The sequence below is a fragment of the Sus scrofa genome, chromosome 11 (genome assembly GCF_000003025.6).
Source record: "Sus scrofa isolate TJ Tabasco breed Duroc chromosome 11, Sscrofa11.1, whole genome shotgun sequence".
Taxonomy (NCBI): Eukaryota; Metazoa; Chordata; class Mammalia; order Artiodactyla; family Suidae; genus Sus; species Sus scrofa.
Window position 1 is genome coordinate 48,469,833 of NC_010453.5, and position 18,360 is coordinate 48,488,192.

The 18,360-nt window shown below is 37.5% G+C and overlaps 1 long non-coding RNA gene across 2 annotated transcripts in view; it reads right to left on the minus strand.

Annotated features, from left to right (window-relative positions):
• Positions 1–13,216, minus strand: part of LOC110255829 — a 29,504-nt gene extending 16,288 nt beyond the window's left edge. For both annotated transcript variants that reach the window (XR_002336698.1, XR_002336697.1), the window contains exon 1: positions 5,582–13,216. This is a non-coding gene — a long non-coding RNA (uncharacterized LOC110255829). The remainder of the gene's footprint in view (positions 1–5,581) is intronic.

Consider the following 18,360-nt stretch of genomic DNA (forward strand, 5'->3'; position numbering starts at 1 on the left):
CATTTTAATGAAAACAATATTACATAGAGTTCAGATCAAATCCTCCCTCCACCACTTGGAAGATGAGTGCCCTTGGACAAAAGCTTTACTCTGTGCTTCATGTTTGCCTTGATAAAATGGGGGTAAATGAGTTAGTATGTGTGAACTGCTTAGAATAGTGCCTGTCGATTCATACAGGTTAGTAAGTTCCGGAGAAAAACAGCATCTTCTTTCCTCTTTAAAGGAAATGGCAAGAGATATTTGTGAACTATGCATATGATGGGAACATAGGAAAACTCTTTGCTGGGGACTAGCAAAGAAGTGAAAATAGAAAAGAAAGCTGAACCAGGTTTCGACAGACACTAGGCTGCAATTAATTAATGTAGACTTAGTGTGGCAGTTCAAACATGGGAAGGGAAGGCTTTAGTGTAATGATTAAAATTGTCAGTCTAGATTCAAGCAAGACATTCATAACTTGTAGCAAATGTCTAATGAAATATGAAAAATGTTTAATACCTCTAAGTCTCAGTGTGCTTAATGTAAGTAGAGAGAGATAATAGTGTTTATATCAAAGGTAATTTGCAAAGATGAGATAATTTATGACAAGTACTGGGCACACACTGAGCACCCAGGAAGTGTTAACTGCTATTATTGTGCATAAAAATAATGATATATTTGTTTTTCATCTTTTTGTATTTTTAGGGCTGCAAGCATGGCACATGGAGGATCCCAGGCTAGGGATCAAATCAGAGCTGCAGCTGCTGGCCTACGCCACAGCCACAGCATCGCCAGATCCAAGCCGCGTCTGCGACTTCCCCCACAGCTCATGGCAACACTGGATCCTTAACCCACTGAGCTAGGCCAGGAATCGAACCCACAACCTCATGGTTCCTAGTCAGATTCATTTCCACTGCACCACGATGGGAACTTCAATAACGATAATTATTCTTAATCATTCTAAAACTTTCTGTATCTTTGAGTTCTTAAATTTGTCTTATCTCTAAGTCATCTGGAATGGCTTTATATCTTTGGTTTCACACAGAGGTTTATGGTGATGTTTTTTAAGGTTTTATGTGCTTGAGAATCCGTTTCTGATTCTTTTAGTAATGAAAGACAATTTGAATATGCAAGTATTTCCTTTGTCCCAAGTCATTTTCTCAAAGGATTATGGCCACATTTCCACTCTTTCCTTTCGGATAGAGGAGTCTGAGATTTTGTTTTTGAAAGGAGCCTGGTTGTCTGCCTGGAACTTGTAGGATTTTTTTTTTAATGTGCTTTTTTTTATCCTGGTCAGGCAACGCTTCTTTTTACTGATTTCACCTGGAACATTATGATCCTGCTTTAGATCCCTTAAATTTTTCTAATTTAGATCTTTTTTTCTTCCCCAGCTATATCTTTCAGTATTTCTTCTACTCCAAATGTCCGTATTCCTCAGCCTTCTCAGGCTTCTCAGAAGCATGACCTCATTGCTTTTTCCTTTCCCTGCCCTTATTATTTGCTTTTAGTAACAGCTTTTCAAGTTATTCCTATGATTTATGTATTTAGCTTTTTCTTTGATGCCTTTGCAAATTTAAATGCAATACAGTGTATTATTATTTCTCTTTATGACGCTTCCTTATTTTCCTCCTCTCCCTTTAAATTCAATATTTTCATTTCAGCTTATTTCCATATAACTTTCTATTCATATTGCATTGAAGTCATCATGTCTTCTTGCTTTCTAATGTAGATGTCAAACTCTACAGCTTTTTTTCCCTAAATAATTTCTCAATGAGTAGTTACTAATTTGAACCTTTTATTCCTAAATAAGTAGTTAACACTGATTGCTGATTCTAAAGGAAGGGTCTTCTATTCCTTTGTTATGGCTGGTATTTGTTTTACAGGCCTAATTTTATTCTCTCTGTTCTATATACATCCTTAAATAAGTAGAATTCTATCTACATTTGTCATGGTTGATAGACAGAAAACAAAGATTGCTTTTGGCTCCCATTCTCTAGTTACTTAAAAAACAGTCACATTGAGCCATAAGATAAACCAGTGGTGGGGTTCCAAGCCAGTTCCCACCGTGAGGCAGTCTGGTTTGTGTGTGTGTGTTTTTTCCTTTCCAGTGGAGATCTCCTGTACCTATAGGAGAGCTTCTCCCATCCTCGTGATTTGATTCTCCATCACTGTGAACGTATAATGCCTGTAGAGAAGGTGAATCTTCAACTCTCTTACCTTTTGGCCTCTACTTTCAGCTGTAGCACTCAACTGTACAAAAGTATATCTATCAGGATTCCTTATCTGAGTGCAAGTACTGATGGGAAATATTGATGGGAGATACAGATGAGAGGATCTAAAATGCTGGAATATCAAAAACAGCACAGACAATAGTAGCACAGCTGACCAGCATTGCTGCTCTTTTAAATATTTATTTATTTGCTTTTTAGGGCCACACCAATGGCATATGGAAGTTCCCAGGCTAGGGGTTGAATCTGAGCTGTTGCTGCTGGTCTATGCCACAGCCACAGCAATGCGGGATCTGAGCCACATCTGCTACCTGTACCACAGATATCTGCGTTGTAGGATCCTTAACCCACTGAGCGAGGCCAGGGATTGAACCCACATCCTCATGAGTACTAGTCGGGTTCATTGCTGCTAAGCTGGAACTTGTGACCAGTGTTTTGATTAGCATGGCTCTTGAGTGGTGAAGAATTTACTTGTACATGGATAGTGAATTATCTTGCTGGCCTTGTAGAAGGGGTAATTCACTCTTTGAATGCGTCAATTGTTTTAAATTGATGTTGTCATTAAAGTTTCCTTCCTTATTCTGATGACACATTGCATGAAAATCCTAACAGTCACATAGATGTGTGTGTATCTGTGTTTGTGTTGATGATATTGTTGTCATCGTCTGCATATAGTGTATTTTCAGTAAAAGCTAGGAGAGTTTGTATTGGGGATTGATCACTTAAAACCAGAAATACATACCTTCCTTTTAAGCATGACAAATGGATGTGTGACCTGATACTGCCATAGAAAGTTCTGCTCACCATAAACACTGTTTACTTGATATGCATGAATGAAAGGTTTTGGCACAATGCTTCCTTTGTTTATCCTCTCATTCAACTCCATTTCCCATATATGTTTTTGTACTTTGTCTTCTTTTGGCGCTACCCTGCCTCATGAAGCATATTTACTTATCACTTATGAATCTCTTGTTTCAATATCAGCCGTGTAGAACAAAGGACCATATTAGGTGTCACGACAGAATAAAAGAAGTGCTTGGGAGAAGCTGTGTTTGGTTCTCTTTGACACAATTTCCATGGCTACTGTTCCTCCCCTAGCTTTCCACAACAGGAGGCTCGATAGTTTGGAACAAGTAAGAATGGTGTTCTAGTTATTTTTGGTTTGTATTTAACTTAATTACACTCCTGCTGAAAAGATGAGTATGATTTCTAAAAATCTTCCACATCCAATAAATCTTTTTATTTATTTTATTTTTATTTTTGCTTTTTAGGGCCACACCCACAGCATATGGATATTCCCAGAGCTACAGCTGTTGGCCTACACCACGGCCGCAGCAACACCAGATCTGAGCCGCCTCTGCGACCTACACCACAGCTTGTGGCAATGCCAGATCCTTAACCCACAGAGTGAGGCCAGGGATTGAACCCACAATTTCATGGTTGCTAGTGGGATTCATTTCCATTGAGCCATGCGGGGAACTCCCTGCCATCCTTTTTAAATGTTTTAAAAAATTTTAAATGTAGTTGATTTACAATGCCGTGCCACTTTTCTGCTGTACAGCAAAGTGATTCAGTCATACATATATATATACACATCCTTTTTAAAAGTATTTTTAAAAAATTGTTTTCCATTATGTTCTATCCCAAGAGATTAGATATAGTTACCTGTGCTGTATGGTAGGACCTTGTTGTTTCTCCATTCCAAATGTAATAGTTTGCATCTATTCACCCCAGTCCATCTTCCTCCCTCCCGCCTCCCCCTTGACAGCCAAATATCCAAGCTGTTCTAAACTCTCTCTGCCTCCTTTTCTCTCTCCATTGTTCATCCCACCAACTCAGTTGACACTGTTTATCTCTTCTATCAGTGATAAGGCAAGAAGAAGAAAGTAAAGAAGAAAAATAGAAGGATGAAGAGAATTAGAACTAAATTTTTTGTGGCCTCCCCTTCTTGCTTCCACTTCAAAACTTAAAATGACAGGATAAACTAAAGGGTTTTTCTTTCAGATCCTACAGATCAGTAAATCTTGTGTGTGAATAATCTTCAGTATAACAGAAGGAGGCATCCCATGATAAATTTGAGTAGGAAATGTATTTAAAGTATATATTATAATCTTATAATTTATCTCCGATGCAAAGGAGACACAATTTGCTTTGCATTACTTGATATGTGTAAAGATACTTGTTTTTGTGAGTCCATAATGACCTTTTTTAGGAGAGCTCTGGAACAAAACTTCACTCTTGCCTCATTTCTGTAGAATGGTTGAACTAGTTAGATGTCGGGAGTCCCAGTTATCATATGACCCTTCTTTTTCATCTTTCAGACTAAAAACTGAGTTTCCCAGGTCATAGAAGAGTTTGGGGACAGACTTGGGAATAAAATCTAGATGGTATTGTGCTTTTTTCACAATATGAAAAGTATCCTAATATTTACATTTTCACTTTATGAAGCACTGAAGTAGACATGAATTTTCTGATACACTATTGCATGGAAGTCAGAATTCTAATAGTCTAGTTGTATGTTCTCAACAACCAGCTGCCTCAAATCAGGGATGGAATATTAGGATTTAGCCCAAATCTTAGGCTTCACGGGAATCAAGATGTCAGTAGTAAAATGCTGTCTCCTTCCACTCATGAGTCAATTATCTCAACAGGTTGAATTTAAGTACTGTAAGTATAAATTGACTAAACTTCCTCCTCATGTAGCTGCCAGAGAGATGGCTGGGGGATATTAAGGATCAGTCTTGATATTCGCTTTCTTCAACCTCATTCGAAGATTTAATTAGCAGAATATCTGCTGAATGGATGTGATGGGGCCCACTTGAGTCTAGTTTGTGGAAAGGGTCTCTGGTGGAAGCGGTATCAGAAATAGATGCATTTACTTTAACTGCTCTCTCACAGAGAGATGCCTCACCAAACGGCAATAGAATTCATGCAGTGTGCTGAATAATGGTGAGTGTGTCACCTGCCAAGGAAGACCTTGTAATTAATTAGCAGAAGGGACTGGATTTGTGGAGCTAAAATGGAAGCGATTTCAGTGTAAGCAGTCTTCCAGCCTCAGCACACTGCTTGGATATCTTGCTTCTTGGTCTTTGACCTTGGATGGCAACATAAAAATTACCTCACCATTCCACATGAAAAATCTGATGGACTTCGCTATTTAGGTACACTGACCCCTGCCTTAGAATTAACATGGACCTCCTTCCTAAATGATTTTTGACTGGGCGAGCACCATTACCTCACATTTTTCATACCACATTTAAGTTTTCGTAGTCAAAATGATTCAGAATACATGCATAGCAAATTTTTAAAAGGCTAAACGTTTTCATAGGCCTGTGGTACTTAACTTTCTAAAGGAAAAACAGAAATTAGAGACTCACACTTTCCATCTCTCTCCCAGCTGCTCTGTAGGTTGTAACTGGTCAGGCTCTCTGGTATGAATGGGTTCTGGCTCCACCTTCGGCTAGTCAGTATCAACTGTGGTGGACACCATTAGAGGCAACAGCATCGTCACTGACAGTACCTGTACTTGTCTGCATAGGAGGTATTCTATGTTCCAGCACGGGCAACAGTATCCTGACCTTTGGTTATCAGCACGCATTGTTATTTGATTGAGTGGAGACATGGGCTGGTGAGTTCAATATAGTGGATGGGACATAATCCATGAACATCCTACCATCTCCCAACTGGTTCATCCTGAAACTTTGTTAGCAGCCAATGGTGAAAATACTTTCAATCAAATTCCATAATTTCAGGGGGATCTGCAATTGTTTTCAATTTTTGGTTTCTTTTTGGTAAGGTTAGACTAGCCGTAATTATTAGACCTCCATTTCTTTTCTTGAGTGTTTTGATTTTAGAGACTGAAACCAGATATAAAAGTAGAACTAAATTGATTACTTAGGCTAAGATGAGGTGCACTACAATGTATTCTTTGGCAAAGATCCTTAGGTGTCCTGGGTAATTCATTTATGCAATACCCAGAAACAACTCCTGTGGTAGAACTTCTAGAGGGCTTAAATCCACAAGGAATATTGTGTGGTCAACCTTACTGTTTTCTTCCATATCTAATAATCCAGTTAAATGTGGCTCTAGCATGGCCTCACAGTGCATTTCCTTAGATTGGTACAATGTACAAGAACTAATAAATGTGGTTCTAGCAGTTTTCCTGCTCTGACACCTCAGGGAAACCAAAAGAGGTAAATTCTAATTTCCCCAATATCACATATCCCTCTTTATTAAGGAAGATGATGGAAGGCATGGATATAGTCTTAGAAAGGTTGGGAATTCATAAAAATATAGCATCCTATCTTTCAAACATTTAAGGTTTTTGTATATATGTTTATTTTCCCCCAACTTGTATAGATCATTTAAATTTAGGATTACTAGGAAACAGATTCATTATAGAGCAAATGGGAAACACTAGGTATAGGATAGTATAGGGTAAAGAATGGTGGAGCAGAGAGATCTGAGTCTCTACTAACCAACACTGTGACTCAGGACAAAACCCTTTTTCTAATACCTCAGTCTCTCCATCTGTTAAATATTTTGGCTGGGCAATTACCTATAGTCATTGAAGCCTTCAAAAAATGTAATTCTATGCTTGTGGCTTTGTTTTGCAAACAGCTTATTTTATCATTTCTTTCATAGAGATATTAATGATGGTTTTTAAGGGTTTACATAAATATGTTTATTAAAAAGTGGCTTTAGCAAAAATGTAAGGGAAAAAATAGTATAGTAGTAGATGCTATGATATGCCGCCCAGGATCTCCTTGAGGAATAAAGGATATTCTCCTTCAGCTGTTGGGTGTGCCTCCAACATCCAGCTCACAGTCATCAGCCTTCTGTAGAATTGCCTCAGTTGAGAGGAATTATCTTGCCCACAGTCATGCCCCCCTTGACATGGAGACATAAAGTCTCAGCTTCCTCACTCAAATTCTTAAAAGCTCTCCAGGGCCATGCTCAGTGCAAAGCCCCCCACATGGTTGCTTAAGGCTTTCCTTATGACCGCATCCAAGAGCAACATCTTTCTCTGCCAAAATCTGTTTCCTTTGTATCCCTTTCTCTCTGCAGGTGCTAATCTGAGAAAGTCTCCCTAATAATCATTCTCCAGACTAATATTCAGTGTAGGGTCTGCTTCCCTGATTGCTCAGCCTGCAGTAGACAATGTGTAATGCCTTCCTTGACTTTGTTATTGGGTGACGCATGACTGATCTAAGGTTCTAGGACCATGTTTTTTTCTGATTTCTAATAATAAGATTCCTTTGATTGTGCTTCCAGGTTCTTTTAACAGGACATCGAATGATGTGGAGGGATGGCATTATTTCAATTGCTTGATGTTTTAGCTACCCTTAGAAAGGTTCTCTATTCATGGAAATAGCATAATTTCAAGCACATTATATTTTATCATCTTTAAAAAGCACATAATTAAGTAGAAAACCTTGAAATGCACTATTTTTAGTTAAAAAAAAGCTGAAACTAAAATAGGAAAATAAGGATAGTGATACGTATATTTGAATAAATTTGGCATACACTATTTAACATTAAAAGTATGTGAACAAGAACTGTCAAAGGATTGACTTCACACAACAGGGGATATTTTCTCATTGATCATCTCTGAGGAACACTTCAAAGCAGGTTCAGCTTAATAGTACCTCAATATAGAAAAGGGAACAAAAATGGACCATTGAGACATTCATTGTGGAAAAACATCAAATATTTCTATAAAATTTATTTTAATTTTTATATGATAAAAACTACAAACTGAGAATCAATTGTCTAAATTAGGGGTAGCTTTCTTCTAATGGGGACACTAATATTAAGACCGTTTCCTGCCCTCTACCCCCCAACTTCCTCCACCCAAACTTCAATTGCTGAAAGTTTTTATATGATCTTTTGGTACCAGGTATGTTTATCTACCATGTTTGTCCTACTTAGGAACTGATGAGTTACAGAGTATCATAAGGATCAAGCAAAGAGAAACAAGACCAACTTCATGGCAGAGCACGTACATTATTCTGTTGCATTGAAATTTTACATAGGAAGTATGTGTTCTTCCGCGTCACATTCCTAGGCTTCAGGAGCATATGGGCATTTGTTATGAAGCCACTGAGGAAAGACATTAACTGAACACAAACAGGATGCTGACATGTATTGCCTACCTGTTTCTGGCACAGTTCTAGATGCCTTTATCTCAGTCTCCATAGAAGCCATGAGAAGCTTGAATTATTGTGCACATGCTTCAGAGAAGTAACTCAGCCAGCATCAGAGAGTTAAGAGAGGAAAAGGCAAAGAGTCCACATGGATCTAGCATACATATTACTCACTCTCCAGGTGCTGGTCAGGGAGAAAATCCTGAAATGCTTGAGTGAGAAGAGTGATAATTGTGGAAATTTCTGAAAATTATGCCTCCATTCAGTATTGAACAAATGTTCACTTCCCTACTGTGTGTCAGATGCTTTAGTAGAACTGAGGACACAGTTTTGTTTTTGTTCACAAGAAGCTTATAGCCTAGAATGCGATCAGAGGCTCAATTTTAATATGTGTTAGCTTCTAAGAAGAAAAAAATGCCATGAAACATATATTTATTGCTTGTGCGTTGCCTTTGCAATAAAATCCCCCTCTGAATTAAGCCAGACTCTCAAAGAGAATTCTGTGTGGACTACAAGATACTATCCCGAGGAGAGATGGTTTTTACTCAACTGTGCTTTGTTGTAATGCCATCACCTTATGTAAGGGTATGTTACATAGAGGCAGTGCCATTACACATTCCACTGTGTTTATCTGAAGGATGGTAAAAGGGGCTTTTGTTAATAGATTTGACAGCATCTTTCTATAAAGACACAGTAATTTCTCTCTTGTCTCATTATAAGGGATATTTATGTGTGTCTTAATCAACTGGTTTGCTTTTGACTTTCAAAAACTGTGATTCTGATTTCTAGTTCCTGTCACGTATTAGCAAGCATGGGACGGAGATCAACATCCTGGCCCTTCTCCCATGAGTGGATAGGGTTTCACTGCCTGTGTTATTTGTGGCCATCACGCTGAGACTCATTTTAATTGTCTGCTCATTTCCCCACAATTACGTTTCTTTTACTTTTTAACAAAAGTTTGTCTTCCTAGATTGCCCGCATCTTTTTTTACCTGCCTCAAATCATTCCAAAATAAGATGCGTATAAACAAATCATCTAAAATATAAAATGATTAACATATCACAAAGTCAAATTTACCCAGTTTCATCAGATTAAACTGACACTATTTAGATTATTTATTCCACTTGTAGTTCTTTTTCTCAAGCAATGATTAGAAAATTGATACCTTAAGTAATAAGCCTGGTATGGTTAAATTGGAATAATTTTTAATTTATTTTATGTAAAAAAAGAAACACATTGACATGGTGTGCACAGGATGGAATAAAACAAAAAATAGTAAAGACTTCTATTTGCACACTGAATAGGGTCTTTTCTTATGTCTTTCATGTGTCAACCCGCCTATTTATAAAATTTTCAGGGGTGCTTGTATTTTAGAACTCAAAAAAGTTTCTTGATGGAAATGCTCAGACTGTAATATTTGCAGCTGCAGTACATCTGCATTTACTTTGCAGGGGAAAAAAAAATCATCCAGCAATTGAGAGACTGTAGAGGATAGCCCAGAATTGCAGGGTGTTAGATAAAAACAGAAGAGAGGGATACCTCAGGCTTTTGCGGTCACTAAACAAAGTCCTAGGATTGAAGAGTCTTGGGGATTGGGGGTTTATAAAATCACAAAGCCTCTACTTTTATGGAAAGATGGTCACTCACAGCTTTATGTCTTCTGTTGGCAGACCATTTATGACTGCCAAGGGTGAAATATCAACTTGATATTGTCTAACTCTACGTGATTTAGATTCATCAGATGTGTTCAATAGGTTATTGGCTTTTTTTTTCGTTTGTTTTTAGCTTGGTTTTACTCTAATTAAATTCTCAAAAGGCAATGGCAGAACCGATTGACCTGTTTGTTTCTCCAGAATGAACACAGCAGAGAGTTATTCTCTGAAAATATAAAAAAGGCTCTAGAAAAGACAAAAAGACAAAAAAATAAAAAATAAAAAAGGCTCTAGACAATATCCAAGGTTTTAGGCACTTTAATTTTCCTAAATATTTTATTTGATGTTTCACATGTATATGATTTCCATATGACAGTGTCTCAGAATCATATCAATCTTTTTCCTTGTTTATGCTCTTTTCTGATCAGACTTTTTTTTTTTTTTTAACAAGACCCCATCGAAATTTGAGTTAAACTAACTTCTTTAAAGTGCCATCCTGGTTCTGGGTTATATGACTTTGTGTCCCCTCGCTTCTCTCAGGGTAGAAGAAATAACCTTATACTTAAAAATAATGACAGCAGTAGAAATGTTCTGTCTTTATACAACCCTTCCTATACCACAATTTGAATTGATTGATACTAAAATATGAATGGTACTTGATGTTTAATTACCAAGACAAACTGGGGGGTGGGCAGTGGGTTGGCAGAAGCCATAGCGTGTTGACCGTCCAAGTGTTTATTTCTGGTAAGAAAATGGAGGTTCCTGGGAATTAAGTATTTCGGTGGGCCTTTGTGATAACACGCAAGTCTGGCCTTTTATTCTGTGTTCTAACGTGATGAGGGATTTTATTCTCCAAGGCTGTCATTTCAGTACTTGCCACAGGCAAGTAATTGAATTTCCAAAAGCCTAGCATTGGAAGAGCCAAACTCAACATCCTCTCTTGGCTTCCATTCTATGGCTTTTTTTTTCTGCTGAATAAGGCCCACTGAGAATGACTAGATTGTAGTTTATTATGTTGTCCTGATTATGAATCAGTGCAATTTACAAATGTTTTGCATTTGAAACCTGGAGTTGTTTTAGGCTCATTTGCTGACATATGTGAATTTGCTAGAAAAGGCCAGTATCAAATGACATCCACCATCTGTGGAGGGTATTATGTCTAGAGCTAAGAACTGGAAACATGAAAGAGGTTTGCAAAGTGAATTGAACTTACTTGAGTTCAAAAGCAAAAGCAAATATTTATTTCTGCAAAATATGTTCCAAATCATTCAGTTTAGAAATACAGCTACTCTTGCATTTAAAAGATTATTATAATACATCTGTTAATGTCAACTTTTAAATTATAAAGAATATTAAGAACAATGTTAGGTTTTCAAAGTAGATTTCTATAGAAGAGAAGTTATTAGAAACTGTGAAACACATTTTAAAAAATCCAACTTGTCTTTTGTTTTCAAACTAGAACCTCTCTATTTTCACTTATAAAATGTTTAAGTGCAAGTCTCATATTTCCATCCAAACCTATCTTCATCCTTGGTCTTCTCTTACCCTCATTCTTGTGAATGTGAGTTAAAGGCCAAGACTCTTCCAAGATTAAATCTTATTCCCAATTGTTTTGAATGAAAGCATTGTTCCCTTTGTAGGGTATTTTGTTAGAAGGGGTGTTGGAGATTGGGAGGCTGAGAAGGAGAGGATTTGCATCACGTCTCACAGTGGACATAATCCATTACCTAGATATCAGTTCATTCCTGGATTGTTTTGGTAACTGATTTTAAGGCAATTGTTGTTGGCAGAGCTAGATAGGTACCGTAATGCATGGTGGTGAGTCTCATACTATGAACACCAGTAGAAAATGAAAGAATTGGAGGTTCCAATGCAAGACATTCATAATAATTATGAAGAACATTTCAATTTATAAGGCTCAATTATTATCGCCTATTCTAGGTGTAGAAATGACTTTTCATTTACCTATGTATTTAACAAATATTAAATAAATGTCTCTCATATACCACGCACTGCTACCAAACTTGGGTCTAAACCAATGAATAAGCAATAAAACAGATAAAGCCCTTATTTTAATGAGACCTATGTTCCCACTGGGAAAAAAGAAAATAAACAAATACATCTATATGTCAGATGGTGGGAAGTGCCACAAAGAAAAATCATCCAGGGTAAGGGATTGAATACTAGATGATCAGGGAAAAGCTTTCTGAGGAGGTCACATTTTACCAGGACTTGAAGTAGGGATGAATTAATACAAATAAATCGGGAAAAGCAGAAAAGCCATTGTAAAGGCCCAGGGCAGGAGTGTGCTAGGTGTATCTGAAGACCAATACAGATGCACCGTGGTCCTTAGGGAGCATCCAAGGGATAGACTGGTAAGAAAGGATGTCACACAGGTAGCACTGGGCCTTATAGGCCAAACTAAAGACTTGGGTAATTTTTTTTTTATTGTAGTTAAAAAACACAGCAAAATTTACATCTTAGCTATAAGATGATACAGATGCATATAGTTTAAATGGGCAGTAGTATTCAGTATATTTGCACTGTTGTGAAAAATACCTTCAGAGTTTTCCTCTGGCAAATCTGAAACTCTAGACCCATTAAACAACTTCCCTTTTCACCCTCCCCACCCCCAGCCCCTGGTCACCACCATTCTACTTTTAGTTTCTATGAATTTCACTTCTTTACATACCTCATATAATTGGAATCATACAATCTTTGTCTTTCTGTGACTGAATTATTTAACATAATATCCTCAAGGTTCATCTATGTTGTAGCATCCAATAGGATTTCCTTCCATTTTAAGGATGAATAGTATTTCATTTTATGTATATGCTACATTTTGTTTGTCCATTCATCCGTCTATGGACATAGAATCTCAGAATTATTCACAAACCCTCTTTTTTGTATCACACCTTAAATATTCTTGTGGGCATTTTAAACCTGCACCATTGTGTAAATATTTTTCTCTCTGGCAATTTCCTTTTTCTATTCAAAACTTTATAGTTTTTTCTCTCGTAAAACAATTTCTCTCTGGTCTAATCTTCTATCATGCTTGTTCCCATGGTGTCTTCATTATACTCATTTCTGTAACAGGCATTTATTCAGGTAAAATAAATGCTTATTGGAGTTTTCCTTGTGGCTCAGTGGGTTAAGTATCTAGCATTATCATGAGCTGCGGTGTAGGTGACTCGGATCCAGTGTTGCCATGGCTGTGGAGTAGGCAAGCAGCTGCAGCTCCAATTTGACCCCTGGCCTGGGAATCTCCATATGATGCAGGTGCAGCCATAAAAAAAAAAAAAAAAAAAATTCTAAATATTTCTTTTATTCCTTTTTAGTATAACTAGCATCTAGCACAGACTAGAGCTAAGTATGTTGTGTGTGTGTGTTTAAAATGTGTTGAATGAACACTGAGAATCTGTGTTCTTTGCTTTTAGTTTTTTCTAACTTCTTACTAGCTCTCTGAGTAATGAAATAAACCATACTCATAAAACTTCAATAATGTAAAAAGAAAAAAAAAGGCTTTTTAGGACAATATCATTATCACCGAGAATACCAATTAATATGCAAATAAGCAACAGAGAAGAGAATATACACCACTTTATAAATAAAGTCATATATAAGCATACCGATATGTGGCAAAGCATTGATAGTGCTGTGTACCTTTATGACAGTCAAAAACAAAAAGATAGTATTTAAGCCAGAGGGTTAAAAAAGATCTCATGAGTAAGAGGATATGGAAACATTATGTTAATGTTTGATGAGCAGATGGGAAGGAAGAGAGTTCTAGGGAGAGGAACAGCCTAAGCCAAGGCATGAAGGTGCCAAATAAAAGACAGACATGCGCACCCGACTTGGATGTTTTGTTTTGTTTTGTTTTTTCAATTAAAATACAGTTGATATGATTTTGAATAAAATAGTTTGGGATAAAGCATGAATATTTTAGGTGTTCTATAGAGGAGTAATGGAGTATAAGCCAGAAAAGAAAATATGGCCTTTGCATGTGATGCCCCAGGCAAGGGGTTTGTATCTGATTCAGTAAACCGGCATGGGAGGGTGTGGATGGACCTTGAGAAGATAAATGGTAAAGCCCAACTTTCCCCTAGGAAGGGTGATCTGGTAACCTTTGAACATTAGGGAAAAATGTCTGCTGACTGTAAAACCAGGCAGGTGGTAATTCAATAATCCTGCCAGTAGGTGACAAAATACAGAAAGTGACAAGTAGAAGTGAGGATGAGAGGATGAATGGGGACCCTATTTTAGAAATATACTTAACATTCATCAGGTGACTGGGCGACTGGGAGGAATTAGGGAGATTCTAGGGGCTGGAGAGCATGGCAGAGACACACCATTAAGTTAGGAAGGATAGGGAAGGAGGAACCAGCTGAGAGAAGATATAATGAATTTGATTTTTTTTTTTTTTTTTTTTTGGTCTTTTTAGGGCCACATCTGTGGCATATCAAAGATCCAGGCTAGGAGTCAAGTTGGAGCTGTAGCTGCTGACTACAGCCACACCTACAGCAATGAGGGATCCAAGCCACATCTGCAACCTACACCACAGCTCACAGCAACAACAGATCCTTAACCCACTGAGCAAGGCCAGGGATTGAACCCATGTCCTCATGGATACTAGTTGGATTCCTTACCACTGAGCCATGATGGGAACTCCATGTTGATTTGATTTTGAACTTGTAATGATGACTTATGGGGCCACATGAGTTATGCAGAGCAAGGAAAAACTCTGGGAAGTCATTAGAGTGTGCTGATAGAGATATGACTGCAACTACTGTGTAAATAAGAATATTTGGTATAATCAGGAGTGGTCGCAGGAAATATATATTAATTAAAAAAATATTAAGCATCTGCTAATTAACAGGAACAACATTAAACTTCTCCATCCAATTAAAAAAAACCCCATTCTTCACAATAGTTTCATGATGTGGTCACTATTAGCTTGGTATTCCTGACAAACAGACATAAAAAATAATCTGCTTAAGGCTACATAGCTGGTAGGTGGGAAAACCAGGGTGAGAAGCATGGTGCATCTGACTTCATAGGCCACCTGGATTAGTGGCAAATCTCTTGCTTTCCCCCTGGCACTATGTCTTTCTCTCCTTGTCTTTTTTTGCTAATGCAGTTTTCGCAATTTTATTTATGATACTGAGAAAACAACTTGGGATACACATAGCTTTAAAACACCCAGGACTAATAAAATTACACATCAAAATCACAGGACAAAACACTATCCAAAGTAATTCCAGCTCCTTTCATCAATTTAGCAGTAATTAGATCTAGGGAGGCTCCGGGAGTCCTGTGTTCCAACTATTTCTAGAAGATTATGTTTCTACCGCCATGCACCATACTTCCAATTATATTTTGAGAATTGTTTTTATCACTGTCCCAGGAAGGAGGCTCTTTTACCTTGTTTTCCTCCCATTATTCCAACCAGAATAAATTTAGTTTTATTTAAAGGAAGAAAATAACTACCCCAAATACCTCACACCAAAATATTCCACCTTTGTATAAACAGCACCACTGTGCTACTGACCTATTTATATCCCCTGGCTACTTCTAACTAAATCATGACATTCAAAATATTAAATGTTAAATGTTTCTAATATCACCAAGTAGATAGTCTCTAGCTTTCTTTTTTAAAAAAGCTGTCACTTGGAAAAAGCACTTTGGTGCTACTAACTAGAAACCTCCCATAGGGATGTCTGATGAAGGCAAATGATAAAACTGATCAAAAATCTGATTCTACTTTGGAGATTGGTACATATTGGGTGTAATAATTACTGAGTTACACTTGAAAGCACGTACAGCATCTAGTAACCATGGTTTATTAACATAATAATATTTACTAGCATGGATGTTTGGGAAAAAAATCTTAAGGGGGTCCTCTTGAATACATAGTCGTCCCCTCACCCCGCCCCACTGGGCCCACGCCTCCCCCCCACATGATTAGATCAAATAATTGCTTTGATCAGATTCAAAACATTGGGAAATCAAGGAGTTTGTTCACCATGTCACCAGATCAAGCTTTCCTTCAAAACAAATGAGGAATTATCATTTCATTTTTGGTCAGAGGCAGACTAGTAAAAAACATTTTTATGGGTTTTCAAACTGAAAGTATTATTTATGATTTGCAACCCATTTATGATTTGAATACCCCATTCTTTGCAGTCTGTTCACCAGATAATATGGTCATCACAGAGCTGACCTTGGGGGTAGAGACAATTCTACATTCTTGCTTTTGAATTTCACATACTGCAAATTTAGAAGGAAACACTGTCCATTGCTGACCAGCCAAATTAATTACTCTTGATTGACTGAAAGCAAAACAGATTGATTACTTGCATGGTTGTTTTAAAGATAATCCTGCAAACTGGAAAAACTTCAGATGAGATGAGAATTAAGTTCCAAAAGCACCAAGAATTCCAAAAGAAAATATATTCACAAACAAGTATTAAGATATCAAGCGCTTCAGAGCGAGGGGAAGGAACAATGGCCAGTGTCACACTCTCAGGGACAGAGTGGAAGATACAAATGCTGATCCTCAAGAAATGAACATCATGGAGGATACTTTCATTGGGAACCGCCTAGAAGATGATAGAGACTCTTTCTCTTAAGATTCCAGTTTGCTCAGGAATCTGTAAACACATATATAGAATTTTCTAATAACAATTCACAATATCCTCCCCCAAATAGTCAAATACTACAAATTTTAGGCAAATGTTTATTGTATGAGAAGAGCATGGCTTTGGGGATTAGGGAGATCAGGGCTATTCTGACCTAGCAGAATGTATTCAGTTTTTCAGTTTCATGAGAAAGAATATCATTAATTTGGAATCACAGCTGGTTAGGATATCGTCAGGGTATATTTTCCAGTAAGACAGAAATGTGTGTGGTTGTCTTTTCATGCTGTTTTCTTCTCCATGACCTTCTTCCTCCCATCTCTTCTGCCTAAAGCAGATGCTTGCATGTGAATAGGAAGGAGAGTATGGAGAGAGAACGCCTGATGAATGCTCAGAAGCCAGAGCAATAACAGCCCTATCTCAAGGGGTCTGGAGAGGCAGGATGGTATATGAGATCTAGAACAGGGTGGGAGACACACTGTGGGAGCAGGACAGGTTTCAGCACTGCACCCACTCATCTGGATTCACCTACCTCCTCCATCTTTTATTAGCTATGTGACTTAGGGCAAGTTCCTTTACTTCTCGTAGTGTTGACTTTATTATTTGAAAAATGAAGAGAAGAGACTACTTAGGATAATGCTTGCTTGTAAAGCCCTTAACACAATCTGGCACCTAACAATTGCTTAGTTTCTATTAGTCATCATTATCATTGTTATTATTACTTGCTTCTGTGAAAAGGAACTTCACTAGGAAAAGATGACTCTAGATGCAAATACAAGTGCCGCCCTCTGATAGCTTCCATTTTAACCCTGAGGCAGGAGATAATGCCAGCTACTTTGCTTTGGAGGGGAGACCAGAGCAAAGGCAAAAGGGTGGACCTTTACCAAAGCAGCGAGACTAAAAATCATTTACAAAGACAAAAACAGTGTGGGTGATCTCTGATTTTGTTTACCAATTCCCTTTCCCCAAAATAATGCTTGATGGATGTTTTAATAACTGTTGAGCTACTTTTAAAAAATTTATCTATTTGATGATATAATCAATCATTTCTTTTGCTACTGTAGTTTATGCATGTATGAAAAAAAATCACTTACAAATTAGGATTGGTATACATCTTGAAATATGGAAAAACTCTATGACTACCATAACTAAAGATACTTTTAATCCACAACCAATGTCTAAATTCCAAACCATTCTTGTTTTTAAATCTCTATACATGACATACCGCTAGGGGTTTGTATTTTCCTTTAAAATAACTATTTATTTTCATGAGATTTTCAGGGAGGACTTCAGAAATTACACTGAAGTATTTTCAGAAAGAAAATTGTTAAGACTAAAGATAACAAACTTCCCATTTAACATAAACTTGTTTGTATTTTTTTGTCTTTTTGGGGGGGAGGGAGGCCCCTGCGGTATATGGAAGTTCCCAGGCTAGGGATGGAATCAGAGCTGCAGCTGCTGACCTACGCCATAGCCACAGCAACGAGCTGCATCTACAACCTACACCACAGGTCACAGCAAAGCCAGACTCTTAACCCACTGAGCAAGGCCAGGGATTGAACCCATGTCCTCATGGATACTAGATGGATTCATTTCCTCTGAGCCACGATGGGAACTCCCCATTTAATATAAAGTTAACATAATTACAATTGAATTGTATTTCTCCATATAAGTTTTCTGTGCTTCCATAAAAGTGTTCCTTCAAAGATTTGGGATCCCTATA